Source organism: Myotis yumanensis, unplaced genomic scaffold, assembly GCF_028538775.1.
Source record: "Myotis yumanensis isolate MYYU_CA2020_CCGP unplaced genomic scaffold, mMyoYum1.0.hap1 SCAF_10, whole genome shotgun sequence".
NCBI classification, from domain to species: Eukaryota; Metazoa; Chordata; class Mammalia; order Chiroptera; family Vespertilionidae; genus Myotis; species Myotis yumanensis.
The window spans coordinates 39,480,747-39,495,974 of NW_027223761.1; the positions used below are offsets into that span (position 1 = coordinate 39,480,747).

At 40.0% G+C, this 15,228-nt stretch overlaps 1 pseudogene; it reads right to left on the reverse strand.

The window, feature by feature from the left end:
* Nucleotides 1–7,714: 7,714 nt before the first annotated feature.
* On the reverse strand, nucleotides 7,715–12,732 carry LOC139018385 (proteasome subunit alpha type-1-like; annotated as a pseudogene).
* Between the last annotated feature and the right edge of the window lie 2,496 nt (nucleotides 12,733–15,228).

Genomic DNA, 15,228 nt, shown 5'->3' on the forward strand with positions numbered 1-15,228 from the left:
GAGGCACTGGGTCCAGGTGTAGCTCACAGGATTAGAGGTGGTCAGACTTGCTGGTCAGTAGAGACAAGGTCAATGGATTGGGACTATAAAAATATCATTGAAAGTAGGGGACATAAGAACAGGAATTGGGATTACTACATCCAGAAATTTTGGGGATTTCCAAAATATATTAAGCAAAAGATCCCAAATGCAGTCGGAAAGAAGGAATCAGAAGGCCTTTAGATATGGGGCAAGAAGGGTGATGGATTCTAAGACAAAATCAAACATCATGAATAAGATGTAAGTTTCTTAAAGGAAGATGAAAACTTGCACTGCAGTTTTTTTATTTTAACCAAAAACACCTTTATTTTCATCTTCAATAACTGTTCTTTTTTTTTTCCATGATTAATTTACAAAGATGGCCTATACCAGTGATGGCGAACCTTTTGAGCTCGGCATGTCAGCATTTTGAAAAACCCTAACTTAACTCTGGTGCCGTGTCACATATAGAAATTTTTTGATATTTGCAACCATAGTAAAACAAAGACTTATATTTTGATATTTATTTTACATATTTAAATGCCATTTAACAAAGAAAAATTGACCAAAAAAATGAGTTTGCGTGTCACCTGACACACGTGTCATAGGTTCGCCATCACTGGCCTATACATTGCCCCTTCAAAGCAGTCCCCTTTAATGAGAAATTTAGCTTCATGTAATCAAGACATGGAATGGTGTGTTATTGGTTTTTTTTTCTAGAGAGAGGAAGGGAGAGGGTTAGAGGAATAGAAACATGGATGAGAGGGAACCATCATTAATCAGCTGCCTCCTGCACATCCCCTACTGGGGATTCAGCACACAACCCTGGCATGTGCCCTGACCAGTAATCGACAGGCAACCTCTTGGCTCATGGGTCGATGCTTAATCACTGAGCCACTCCGGCTAGGCTTGAAAGGTTTAAAAATATATATTTTGTTGTCATTATAAGACAAAAAAGAAACTAGTATAAATTAAGGAATCCATTCAGATTCTTCTTCTCCAGGAACCAGCATTGTTATACTATTTCCATTCAGCAAAATCTGGTCTAATTTAGTAATCCTTCTTCCTTCTGGTGTGACTACATTAGAGGCAGCAGCTGCAATGGGTTAGTGGTAGCCTTACTACAAGTGGTCTGCCTGCACTGAGAAGTTTTGAAGTAGATCTCTCTCTCTCTCTCTCCCCCCCTTTCCCCCCCCCCCCCCCCCCCCCCGCCAAATATGAGAAAGTCCAGGGAATGGGTGTGTTATGGATTAAATGTGTTTGTGTCCCCACAATAATCAGAGTGAGATGAGTTCAGGAGGGCAGGGTTCTCATGATGGGATCAAGTACCCAAGGGAAGACCATGAAAGCTCACAGCAAGAAGGTAGCCATCTGCAAGCCAGGTTGAAAGCCCTCACCAGGAACTGAATCAGCCAGCATCTTGATCTTAGATACTCCAAAACTATGAGAAATAAGTTTCTATTGTCTAAGACACCTAGCTTATGGTATTATGTTATGGCAGCCTGAGCTGACTACAATACAGTGTGTTTAAAGATGACCCCCTTAAGTTTGGTATGCTCTTCCATTGGACTATGTGGAAAGACATATGAAACATACCATTTTTCCCATTCCCTCAAAATTGCAATTCTCCTTAATTATTCTAGCCCTTTACTAAGATCTCAGAAAGCCATTCAGCCATTTACAGTAGTGCTGTGCTACGTAAGTGAACAAGGAGTAAGGGAAAGCTTGCATACTATCACTGACACTGTCATGATCATTACTAATCTGCTGTCTTTGCAGTAGTCGTAGTGCCTGAGAAACCTTGGGCATGTAATTTAATCTCTCTCTACTCAAGTGCCCTGTCTCTCATGCTATTGTTGGGGAAAATAAATGAATTGCTATATAGAAGCATTTAGTACCATATACTGAGTAAGTATACTAATTTATTATATTATACTTCCTCTCCCAACTTCCTTATTCCTTTGCTTTTGAGTAACATTTCATTATAACCACATTGATAAGCTGAGATAGTCTCATCTGGGCTTCACTGACAGGAGTATTCAACAAGGACTTTTTGGCAAATCACAGTTAAGAACAAAATAAACGTGCTTTTAACTTATAGCTCAAAATGCATCTCAAGATATTGAGGCCCTTGGCTCTTCATCAGTAGTCACAGCTATTTCAAACACTAATTTATCAATCAAAGATGTAGAGATGTCACTATCACAATTCTTTAGCACTATGGCATAATATGTCTTAGGCTCCTCAGAAGCAGGTCTTAAGACTTAGATTCACAAGGGATTTATTGTCAGGGGCAGCCTACAGGTTGAACTGGGCTGAGGTAGGGAGGTGGGAATTGAGGAAAGAAAGACAGACAGGAGAGCGAGATCAGGAGGACTACAGATCAACTGAGGAACTGCAGTAAGTTTATTAACCATGCAATGCCTTTTATACACAAAACACTGAATAGGAGGTCTGTTAAGAGGAATGTATTCTTTGTTCCTCTTAATCTCTAAGGGAGAGACAGAGCAGAAGGACAAATTCTCGGTACAGCAAATCTCAGTAAATAGTTACAGACTTCTTGGTAAGCCATGAAAGGCTGCTCTCATTCTACAAAGGTTGCTCTCATTCTACTGATAATCGCCATCCAAACAAGTCTGGGAAAACTGTGTGGGTAAGGGTCCCAGCCTTGCTAGCCCCTTCAGGTGCAAGGACCGTGTCAGCTTACACCCGGTCTCCAACAATTTATTAGGAAAGTTATTCCAGTAAACATTAAAAAGAGGAAGCAGCCAGAGAAGAATCGATCAGACCGTCAAACCTCAGAGGGAAGGTAGGGGAGGGTTGGGGTAAGGGGGAGACATCAACCAAAGGACTTGTATGCTTGCTGATAAGCCACCCAATGGATACAGACAACAGGGGGATGAGGGCATGAGTGGGGGAGGGGGGAGGAGGGCAATGGGGTGATAAGGATACATATATAATACCTTAATCAATAAAAAAAGTTAAAAAAATAAAAAGAGGAAGCAAGAAGGCAAAGGCAATTTAAAGTGAGGGAATAAGTTAGTAGATATAAGTCAAGTTTTGTAAGTTAGAGCAAGCCAGCTTGCAGTTGTGGTGAAGAACACAAATTTGAAAGTTAGACTACTTGGTTTTGCATAGAGCTTCCACCATTTACCTGCTGTATGACCACAGATGGGTTACTTAATCTCTCTGTCCTTCATTTTTTTCTCTATAAGATGATGTCACCTCATAAAAGTATAGCGATTACTTGAGATAAATATATATATATATATATATATATATATATATATATATATGTATATGCCTGGCATAAAGTATGTGTTCTAATATGTTAGAGAGTGCTAGGAGTAGCAGCAACAGCAGCAGAAAAAGTCTTATTAATAAAAGAAATTCTAATAATTATTAACATTACCATTGCTACTATATTGAAAGGTAGTTATGCCTGTACCACATTCTCAACTGTAAGCTCTTGAAGAAGAGGGTCCAAGTCTTGTTCATCTCTATATACAAGTATCTAGAATGGTATTTACCCAGTGTAGGTGATGAATAATGGTTATGGAATACAATTGACAGGACAGGTTTACTAGATATTGGAGATGGAAGTGGTGATAGTTGAAAAGAAAAAAAAGAAAGCTGGTTCTGATATTTCAAGTAGATAATGCAGCTGATGTTAACTAAATAGACGTTACCAATGACCTCTACTTTACTAAATCCAATTTTTTCTTCTCAGTCATCTTGCTTGCCCTACCAGCATCATGTTATCACTCTCTACTCCCTGAAACACTTTCTTCACTCGGATTTGAGAATAGTAAATTCTTGCTTTACTTCCTATATCACTCTGCTTTACTGGTCCTTCCTCTTCTATTAGAACTCCATCTCAATGCTAGCATACTTCAAGGGCTCAAGTAGGTACTGGCAGCCTGGACCCATTTTGTATCCAGTTTCACTACCAGTATCATTTTACCACTCTCTCCTCCCTGACACACTTTCTTCACTTGGAATTGAGAATATTGCACTCTTGCTTTTCCTCCTACACCAGTAGGTTCTTCCTCTTCTATTAGAACTCTCAATGCTATCATCCTCCAAAGGCCCAATCTTTGGACTTCCTTCTATATCTAGACTCTCTCTCTTAATGTGTCTTCCGTCCCCATGGCATTAAATAGCACCTACATATTGACTCCCAATACATGTCTCACCCACACCTCTGTCCAACTATCAAACACATTCCTACTTAACACCTCCACTTGGATGTCTTAAATCTTCAAGCTTGACATGCTCAAAACTGGATTCTAAATATACCTTTACCCAAAGCCTGCTCTACTGACAGCCTTCCTCATGTAAGGTAAAAGTAAATCCACTGTTTCAATCCATTCTTTGTCTCTTATGGAGTTACTAGAGGCTCAGTGTGCGAAATTGCGCAAGACCCAGACCCATACTGCCTGTGGGACCCCAGATCCACCGTGCGTGAGTAGCTCACTGCGCGCGAAAAGTCACGCTATGTGATCTGCAGGCCCTGCCTTGCCCTGCCACTGGGAGCAGCGAGTGGGCTGCGGGGAGGGACCGAGACTTGCTCCATGCACCTCCTGGTGACCTGATGTTTGGTCATCCCGGCATTCCAGCATTATGGCTACAGGCCTTTTATTACATAGATTGGTCTCCTCTTAAATCAGGGGTGGGGAACGTCGGACCTGAGAGACCCATGAGCTGTATAAGGCCTGAGAAATCATTTGGTCTGGCCCTGTCAAGGCATTTGGGGTGAGTTAATGAAATGTTTGACCAAATATAGTAGGCTAATTTTTAAGTTGATAGTTTTGTATGGCCCACTAATGATGTTATAAATATTCAAATGGCCATTGCCAGAAAAAGGTTCCCCACCCCTATGAGACTTAATGCTTACCATCAAAATCTACATTATTTTCAATAGCACCCTTAGGCTTGAACTCCCCCACGCTGTTTCACATAAAGTCAGTTCCTTTGGGGTAGATCTTCAGGGCTCTCTAATATTATAAACTTTCTTTTTTCCTGGAAAATATCTCTGAGCCAGTGCTATAGGCACTGGGGGAGAGCAGTAGCCTCTAGCCTTTTTGGCTTGCCTTTCTGAGCATGGCACCTCTGCCCTACAAGGGAGCCAAGGCAAGGACAATGAGGTCCCAGTGTTTCCATCCTGCCACTGCTGTGGTAGGATTTCCACCCCAAGAAGTAGGTATGGGAGGAAGAATGAGTCCCAGCCTCTCTGCAACACTCTCCTGCAATTTAGCCTCTGCAACGCAGAGCTGGTAGGGATGAGGGACTCTGGCTGCCTGACCCTCCCAGAAAGACACCTTATCCCTTGTCCGGGAGCTGCGGGGAAAGGAAGCAGGAACATAGACTGGATATGCACGAATTCGTTGTCTTGGGGACACATTCTTAGGATATGAGATTTAATGCATCATCTAGAATAGCCGTGGGCAAACTACAGCCCGCGGGCCGGATCCGGCCAGTTTGAAATGAATAAAACTAAAAAAAAAAAAAAGACCGTACCCTTTTATGTAATGATGTTTACTTTGAATTTATATTAGTTCACACAAACACTCCATCCATGCTTTTGTTCCGGCCCTCCGGTCCAGTTTAAGAACCCATTGTGGCCCTGGAGTCAAAAAGTTTGCCCACCCCTGATCTAGAACCTCAGAGGATTGGAAAACTTCACTAAGGAAACTCACTAAAAAGTAGGGAGGCTCATAAAAGCTTAGCAAGATCAAAATCCCACACTGAGCACAATATAAATACCTGAGTTTTTGGAATAAAAGAAAAAATAAAAGGTGATGGGCATGCTGGAACAGTTAAATGGTGTAAGGCCAGAAGACCCACACCCAAAGTAAACAATATTCACCGAGGCATTAGGAATGTTCATTGGGGGTTCTTGCTCATTAACACTTATGGAGATGATGGAGCTCAAAAGTAACAGAAATCATACGCAAGCATTTAACCACTAGAAAGTAGGAGGGTGCAATTACCGTAACAAGAGAAACAGATGGGCAACCAAGAGTCCACTACCCACAGGGAGTTGTAACCATGGTTAATAGAACATGGCCTTGATAAAGATTGCTATCATTTAAATGGATTTGAACAATGGAATTGTAAGAATAAGGGGGGGGGGAGGAAGGAGACATATGTAATACTCTTTGTAATACATTAAGCAATAAAACAAAATTTTTAAAAAAAAGAAAAAAAAGAAACAGTGTGTCCTGCCCTGGCCCATATGGCTCAGTTGGTTGAGAGTTGCCCTGTGCACCAAAAGGTCAATTGTTTGGTTCTAGGTCAGGACATATACCCAGGTTTCAGGTTTGATCCCAGGTCAAAGTGGGTGCAGGAGGCAACCAATCAATGTTTCTCTCTCTCTCTCTCCCCACATTCTCTCCAAAATCAATAAAAACATATTTTTCAAAAAGAAGGTGAAAAAAGGAAAGAAGGGCTGCATAAGATTCCTACACCTGTTGGAAAAGAGAAGCATTTTTTGAGAGGTGAGAGAACGTAAGCCTTCCAGAAGTGACCAGCAGGCAGGAAAGTAAGCAGTGGTCCGGACCCAGTTGAGAGCAGTGAATAGGAACATGAGACAAGGCTGTCAGATGGGTCACTCAGTAGTAAGCAATAATTAGAAAAACAGCAACTGGAAGGTGAAAAAAGACAGGTAAAACTGATGAGCAGAACAAAAATAAATTTGTTTCTGAATGGCCTTCAGGGTAAGGATAAGAAGGGTGGGGTCAAATAAGAAAGCCTCTTGCAAATGGCCTTTCTTGCCTCAGCATGTAGTTATTCTGGTCTCTAGAGTCACAATGAAACTGGAAATCTTAATGTAGATTTTACAAATACAGAATGGTAGCCTCACAACCAAATACTGGTCTATGTAATATCATCACAGACCCTGTCAACCATAAATTTTCCTTGCTCTTCCCCTGCCTCCCATTCGAACTATTGCTATCCATCTTATGGCCTTCCATCTTATTTCTGAGGCCCTACTTCAATCATCTGAATTTCCTCTGGAGCTACATGGAACTTGTAGGCCCTTCTCTAACCACTAGATGGTAGTAAAGAACCTTACGAGGACAATTCTGATAGATGTTTCCATTCACTGTTGACACTTGAGGCCAGATAATCCTTTTTTGTGGGAGACTGTCCTGTGCATAATAGGAAAAGGCCATCTATATTTTTTTCCAGCAGATGAAACAATTTATTTTACCACTGTCGTTAAAACCACAAAGACACTATGTTCTTCATATAAAAACATTAGTACATATATTTTCTAGATAATGATTATATAGATGCTCTCAGAAAAAAATGCACCCCATTATATGGTTTCAGTGAAGGTGCTTAGAAAGAACTCACATCTGGACAGATTCCTAAAACATACCATTTCACCACTGCATCAAAGTATAGATTATTGTTATTATACATATTCCTGTGTTCTTACACATTTGATAATTCCTGTGTTCTTACACATTTGATAATTCCTGTGTTCTTACACATTTGTCCTCGTAAGGTTCTTTACTACCATCTAGTGGTTAGAGAAGGGCCTACAAGTTCCATGTAGCTCCAGAGGAAATTCAGATGATTGAAGTAGGGCCTCAGAAATAAGATGGAAGGCCATAAGATGGATAGCAATAGTTCGAATGGGAGGCAGGGCAAGAGCAAGGAAAATTTATGGTTGGAGGATTATCACTTAATGCTCTATTGATTCATCAGCCTTTTCTGCAGGTTCATCAGTAGGTTAAGCAGGCTGTGCCTTTCTTTGTGGCCTTTCTTCAATGTCTTCCAGGAATGGAGACACATTATCATCATCATTATACATCATAAACTCAAAGTCTTTACCAACAATTCCAATGGGAACATTCTTCATAGTTAGGTCCTGTTCTGTAGGAAGTGTCTCTCTTAAAGCATGCAGACCATGCTTAACCAGTTCATTCAAATTGCATTCCCTAAACTCAGACATATGTCTGTCCTGTGAGTATGAGCTAATTGAGAATGAGCTCCAATGGACACAGCTCTACAGTCAAAAACAGTTAGCAGAGAGACAGGTGTGGAAAATATGAGGGCCCATATCATCATAATAAGGAATAAACAGCCCAACACCATACGGTCTTTGGCCATATCTTTGCATTGGTATCTGGGTCTTACTTCCAATTATAGATACAAGAGGGGACACGGGAAGAGGTCTGTCAAATACAAATCTGGAATCCAAACACTCCTGGAGCATAAAGTTACTTAACAGTCTAACACCAGCAGGAAGTCCCACAATTGAGATACCAATATATCAACATGGAGAATTTTTTTCTGGTGAGCTGCAAGTTTTGAGTGTGCTTTCTTCAATACAACCAACACTACATAGGGTGTGTGTTTTTTTAATTTCAGACCAATTGTGGCTACACCCTGATTGACAGCTTCCATTGTGTATTCAATTTGATGAATCCTGCCCTGAGGAGTCCAAACACTGACAATGTCACACTGGTTGCAAAACAGAGTTCCAACATGGGCCTTGCAGTTGCCACTGCAGACCTGCCCATCAGTGAGAGCTGCCTAACTACCTCTAGGCCAAGCATGTCAAACTCAAAGGCTGACACCGGCCAAATAAACGAGACATGCAGCCCATGGTCAGTGAGTTTGACATGCTTGCTGTAGGCCATCTACAGGAAAGTCTGTGCAATCAGATTTTGATGGAATTTTTAAACTCTTTATTGTTGTTGTTTTATTTTTTTATTGAACTTATTGGGGTACAGGTTTCAAGTGTACAACTCAGTAAAACATCATTTGTACACTGCATGGTGTGCCCATCACTTTTAATAACATTTACTCACTGAAAAAACTTTTAATGTGGAAAAACATACAAAAGGAAAATAAAAACACAAAATCCCACCCCTCAGATAAACTTCTGTGAACAATTTAATGACAATACTTCCAGGAATATGGACACATACTTAAGTATGTGTAATAGTGCACATATAATAATGTATAGTATACAGACTGTCCTATAATCTCCTTTCCGCTCATAATTTCCTAAGGACATCTTTTGAGATAAACAATATTGGTCTATTTTAATAATTTTAATGCCTGAATAATATCCATTTATTTGTACTTAAACGGATCTCTACCAGGTGGCAACCAGGTTCCTAAATGTTCACTATTATAAATTACATTGCAATTAACATCTTTGAACATATATCTTTGCACAGGCTGAGATTGACACTGTTTCACACTTAACATTTCTGTATATCTAGAATTTTTCCAGGACCCAGAGCTTTACAAAGTGAATTAGACACAGATCTTGTTCCCGAGATGTACACAGGCTGGTAGGAAAAATGAACACAGGACAAAATAAAATATGGTAAGTGGCATGGAAATGCAAGGTAGACTGTTAGCCAAAGATGAAGAGAACATAACTGATTGGGGGTCAGGGATGGCTTCACAGACATAGGCTTCAGAAGAATCAGTATAAAAGTAAGTCTCTGCTATTTTTTCAAATGGTTTATTTTATAACAACCATTTATTTAAATGCCTATTTCCCCTGCACCCTGTGTGGAGGTGAAGGCCAGCCTTTCCTTCTTCATATGCCCTGTATTTATCATAGGGCCTCATATGTACTGAATCTTCAGTAAAGGGTTGCTGAATGGGGGTATTTATTGTAAACCTTCCTGTCATGAGAGCATTCTCCTGCAAGGAGCGAAGGGACAATCACATAGGAACAAATAGGCTATGGATACATGTTTAAATTCCCTCTCAACTTTCCACACTCAAAGACAAACAAGGAAACAGGGATGGGGAAAAAGAGAGGAAGAGAAAAAAGGTAAATTAGTATGTACTTCTCTGGTCCTCTCTTCCCTCTTCTGAAAAGCTCACCCAAGAAGAAATCTGAATGACCTTGCAGAAGGGCACAGTAAAAATCAGATGATACAGAGAAATGTTTTATTCTCCTTATTTTAGTCTAGAATGTAATACCCCCCCCCCCCCCCCCGCACACACACACCCCTTATTCATGGTCAGCAGGAGAAAAAAATTAAAGTCTCAATCCAGTTTAAACTTAATTCAATCTGACAATTTAAACATACTTTTAGAAAGTGTGTCGTTTCTATTGGAAAAAATAATGCTTAATCACTCAGAAGGCCTTTCCTTGAGAAAGGCTTTTCCTGTTGTGGTGGCTGCCACCTGCTGGTCTCTTTAGCATTCTCCTTCATACACCTAATTGCTAAACATTCTGCAGAATATCACTGCTGAACTGACTAGTTAGATGCACAACCCCTAAATTTACTGCCACATCCTCCATTCTGGAAATTGGCCCAGCAATCCACACTACCTGATGGTTGAGTCAACTTACTCTGCTATGGTAGGCCTATGGCAGCCCACTGGGTTTCTTTTGTTGTTGTTAATCCTCACCCCAGGTTATTTTTCCCATTGATTTCTTCAGAGAGAATGGAAGGGATTGAGGGAGGGGAAGTAAGGAAAGAGAAAGAGAGAGAGAGACAACACTGTGAGAGAGACACATCAATTGGTTGCCTTCTGCACTCACCCCCAAGCAGAACCTGGGATCAAATCTGCAACGCAAGTACATACCTTTCACCGAAAATCAAACCCATGACCCTTAAGGGCACAAACTGATTCTCTAACCACTGAGCACACTGGCCAGGGCCCAGTGTGTTTCAATTGAGCACCCATAGCACACCAACACTCAGGGCATCTTTGAAAAGTTAAATCCCAGAGCCTCCCTCTACCTGACCTTGATTCACTATATTTCTGTGACTGAGTCCTCTCCTTGAAACATAGCCAAATCCATTTTGGATAACAAAAACTAATTATTACCTCAACCTTATTTTTTTAATATGTTTTTATAGATTTCACAGAGAGGAAGGGAGAAGGAGAGATAGAAACATAATTGACCCAAGAGAATCATTGATCGGCTGCCTCCTGCACACCCCCCACTGGGGATTGAGCCCATAACCTGGGCATGTGCCCTGACTGGGAATCTAACCGTGACCTCCTGGTTCTTGGGTCAATGCTCAACCACTGAGCCACATCAGCCGGGCCAGCCTTATTTCTTTAGACATTTCCTTTATTTTTAAAAAATCTTTATTGTTGAAAGTATTACATGGGTCCTCCTTTTTCCTCTTCCAGCCTGCTCCCCTGCTCCAGGCCCTCATCACCCCATTGTCTGTGTCCACAGGTTATGCATATATGCACTCAAGTTCATTGGTTGATCTCTTCCAATCCTCTCTCCCCTGCCTTACCTCTGAGGTTCAACAGTCTACATTTCCTTTATAAAGAATTTTAATCTTCTGTTGACAAATAAATGCGTCTTATGGACTAAGGAAAAGCCCTAACCAGGCCATCTTCATCCATATCCTCATCCCCAACTTTGGTGCAGTCTGATCACTACAAAGACTGTGCTCTTTCCACTTCCCTCCAGTTCTTTAGCCTGAAAGTTAGCAGGTTTGAATACTAGAGGGAGAGAAACTGGAAGAAAACTGCCTGGTCACAGCATATCATACTGGTCTGAAATCCTCACAGAAACATCCTTATTTACTTCTAAAATCCCTTCATCATAATTAAGAAAGAGACATTTTAGAAACTTGACCATTCACTTAATACACATTCAAAGAGCACTTATTATTAGCAATATACCCTGACAGGTACAATGTGAAACCCACTGTTAGAGTCCTATTGCTGCTGGAATAATTTACCACAGACTTGGTAGTTTAAAACAACAGATTATGACCTTACATTTCTGGAGGTGTAAAGTCCAATACTGGGTCTTACAGGGCGAAACACAAATTATTCTCAGGGCTATATTCCTTCTGGAGGCTCTAGGGCAGTGGTTCTCAACCTTCCTAATGCCTCAACCCTTTAATACAGTTCCTCATGTTGTGGTGACCCCAACCATAAAATTATTTTCATTGCTACTTCATAACTATAATTTTGCTACTGTTATGAATCGTAATGTAAATATCTGATATGCAGGATGTATATTCATTGTTACAAATTGAACATAATTAAAGCATAGTGATTAATCACAAAACAATATGTAATTATAAATGTGTTCTCCAATGGTCTTAGGGGACCCCTGTGAAAGGATTGTTCGACCCCCAAAGGGGTCGCGACCCACATGTTGGCGACCCACAGGTTGAAAACTGCTGCTCTAGGGGAAAGGAAATTTGTTTCTTTGCCTTTTCCTCCCTAATGGGAGAATAAACAATTGTTGTAAGTAAAAGTGAAATCATCAAGGGACACACAAAAAAAAATAAATCAAATTTATCTTTTTTACTAACCTGTAGTGAAATGTTTAGCAAAACAAAACAGAACACAGCACTAGGTTAGAGGTGAAGGAGAGGGAGAACACATGGAATACATGAGTCAGTCCTTCTCTGACCTTGAAAGACCTTATAATCTCAGTAGCAGGCAGCTCACCTCACAAATAATACTAGGAAATGAAATGGGAGGGGAAAGAACACCACATGAAAAATGCAAGCCAAGATGGAAATAGCTACTCATCATTTCTAGAAGGAAACATCACCATAGAGGGTTATGCTGACATCTATCCAACTCCATGTTCCTCTACAGCTGTGGACTATCTCAACTTTATTTGCATATAGATCAGTAATTTCTTTTACTAAATTCAACTGCTTACAAGGTTTCTTGTTTCCATTTGGGATATGTTTGATTTATTGTTATCTTCAATGTCCTAGTGATGATTATAATTATGGAAAATTCATTTTAACTGAATGTAATATGATCACAATTCCATCTGATACCAGAGACAACTCTCTCTCTGTCTAGTCCTTCCTAAAACATCCTATCCATAAGGGTTTCAAGACCTTGACCAGAGAGTAAAACAAGTATCAAGAATGAGCCAAACCCTCTACTTCTAGACCTTCATGATTCTAAGGATAGAACCAAAAATTGGCTTCAGGTCCAACTGACAACTGCTTCCCTGACTAATCACTTGCTGAGCTGCCTGTACTGGCTCCCAGGACATTGCTTCCTGGAGGCTTCAGCAGAATAGGATGCAGTCACTAAGGGTAAAGGAAAGAGTTTATTTCTCTACTTACAGCACCTCTGACACCAAACACGTGTGTTTTCCACTCCAAGCAATTCTCAATTCTCTGCGACACCAGCTGAATGTCCACAATTCAATTCTAACACTAACTACCTGGAGTAAGCCCCACTCTGCAGGTCAGGGGCTTAATCCTCTGCTGCAAAAGCCAACTGCCCATCTCAAGTTGTCACCTGCACTTCTAACCAATCAGTTATATATTTGAGGTTCTTATGATCCTCTCCTCAAGTTTGATAATTTGCTAAAACAGCAGGTAAGTGCTTTACTTACTCTTACTAGTTTATACAAAGGACACAACTCAAGAACAGCCAAATGGAAGAGCTGTATAGGGCAAGGTATGTAGGAAGGATTTCAGAGCTTTCATGCCTGCTCAGAGCATGCTGAACTACCCAGCACCCCAATATATTCATCAACCCAGAAACTCTCCAAAACCTGCTGTTTAGGGCTTTTGTGGAAGCAGGATTGATAAAACCATTTGTCATTGGTGATTATGTGAATCTCCAATCTCTCCATTGACAGTAGCTGTAGGGGAGTGCTGACAGCTCCAACCCTCTAATCACTCTAATCACATGGCTAGTTCCTCTGGTAACCAGCCCTCATCCTCCAAAAGCTACCTCATTAGCATAATCTCAGGTATAGTAGAAATGGACATTTTATGAATAACAAAAATGCTCCTTTGTCCCTATCACTGTGGAAATTCCAAGGGATTTAGGATTTAAGACAAATAAATGTTGTTTATTTTATCACAACATCACACAGGGTTCTCTGCAGTACTGTGGACAGGTCCAACACCTTTCTCCCAGCAGAAGCGATGAAATTCTATGTACAGCATTTTCCTACCGGCTGGGGTCTTTCTTCTTCAGATACCTCCCAGAACATTGCTTGAGAGCACTTTCCTCACCTCTGCTGGAACTACAGTCAAAACCAGCACCTCCTCAGAGGCTCAACCTAAGTCTCATCAGGGTTACTCCAGGTGTTGACTCACCCAGAATAGTCAGATCCATTAGAATGCTTTTCCTGGGGGCTAGACTGGACACTCAGAGCCACTGGGTACTAAGGGTCAGGAGGTAGTTGAAGTCCGCCCAGATGCAAGAATGAGGAGGCAAATCATCTGTAAAGAATTTGAAAGTAGCAATAAAACGAACTAGGAGTCAATCTGATTCTTATCTCCTTGCACAACAATACTAACAGTGTTAGAGATACAATAACCTTCACACAAAAATCTTCTGTGGTCTAAGTTCTAAACAATTCCTATGGTTAGTGTTGAGTAACCTACATATGTAGGCTTCAAATGATCACTTTTTAAAACTAATCCACTAAAAATATTTCATTCTTCATGGAAATTAATTTGCAGAATTATCAGTTACACAGTTAAATTGAGCCACAGACATAACTTTTAAATTCATTAAAATTTATGATCTTTCAAACTCACTTCAGGTGCATTTTCTGGCTCCAACCCCTATGAAAGAATATAGCCCTGCTATTATAGTAGTAAATTTAAACTAAACAATCTTAGCTACATGAGACTTTTCTGACATCTTTTTTTAGTAAGGTGAAGTTTCAGATGAGGTCAGTCAGATACAAAAATATTGGCAATCAGCCAAAATAAGCCTTGAACAACATAAAGTAAAACAACAAGTTTTAAAATTGTTCCTTGAATATACAAAAAAAATTCTGGAGAAATATATTAACTATGCTAAATGTAAAGAAATTGACATAGAAAAAAGAATCGAATTTTAAAGACTATCAGAAGAGACAAGAAATGATGGTCTTATATTACCAAAGATAAATAAATAAATAAAAATGATAATCTATAATCCTGTACATTTTCACCAAGAGGACATTCCTTCTGAAGCAAATAGATCAAATAATGTCAGTGGCAGTGTTCATTTTCTCCAACTTTTGCAAAAGATCTTCAAAAATGTTTATCAATAGATATTTATGGTGAGTTTTCAATTGTGGAGTTCACTGAAAGCTGTAAGATTTAATCCGAAAGAAACAAGACAGGTATTGTAGTTTCTGGAATTTATTGTGAAGTGCAATTTGTATAAATTTCTACCAAAATATCCATGTTTCCTAATTATTTGTTATCTGTTGCTTCAAATAAAATAAACTTTTCAAAATTAAAATTAACAAGA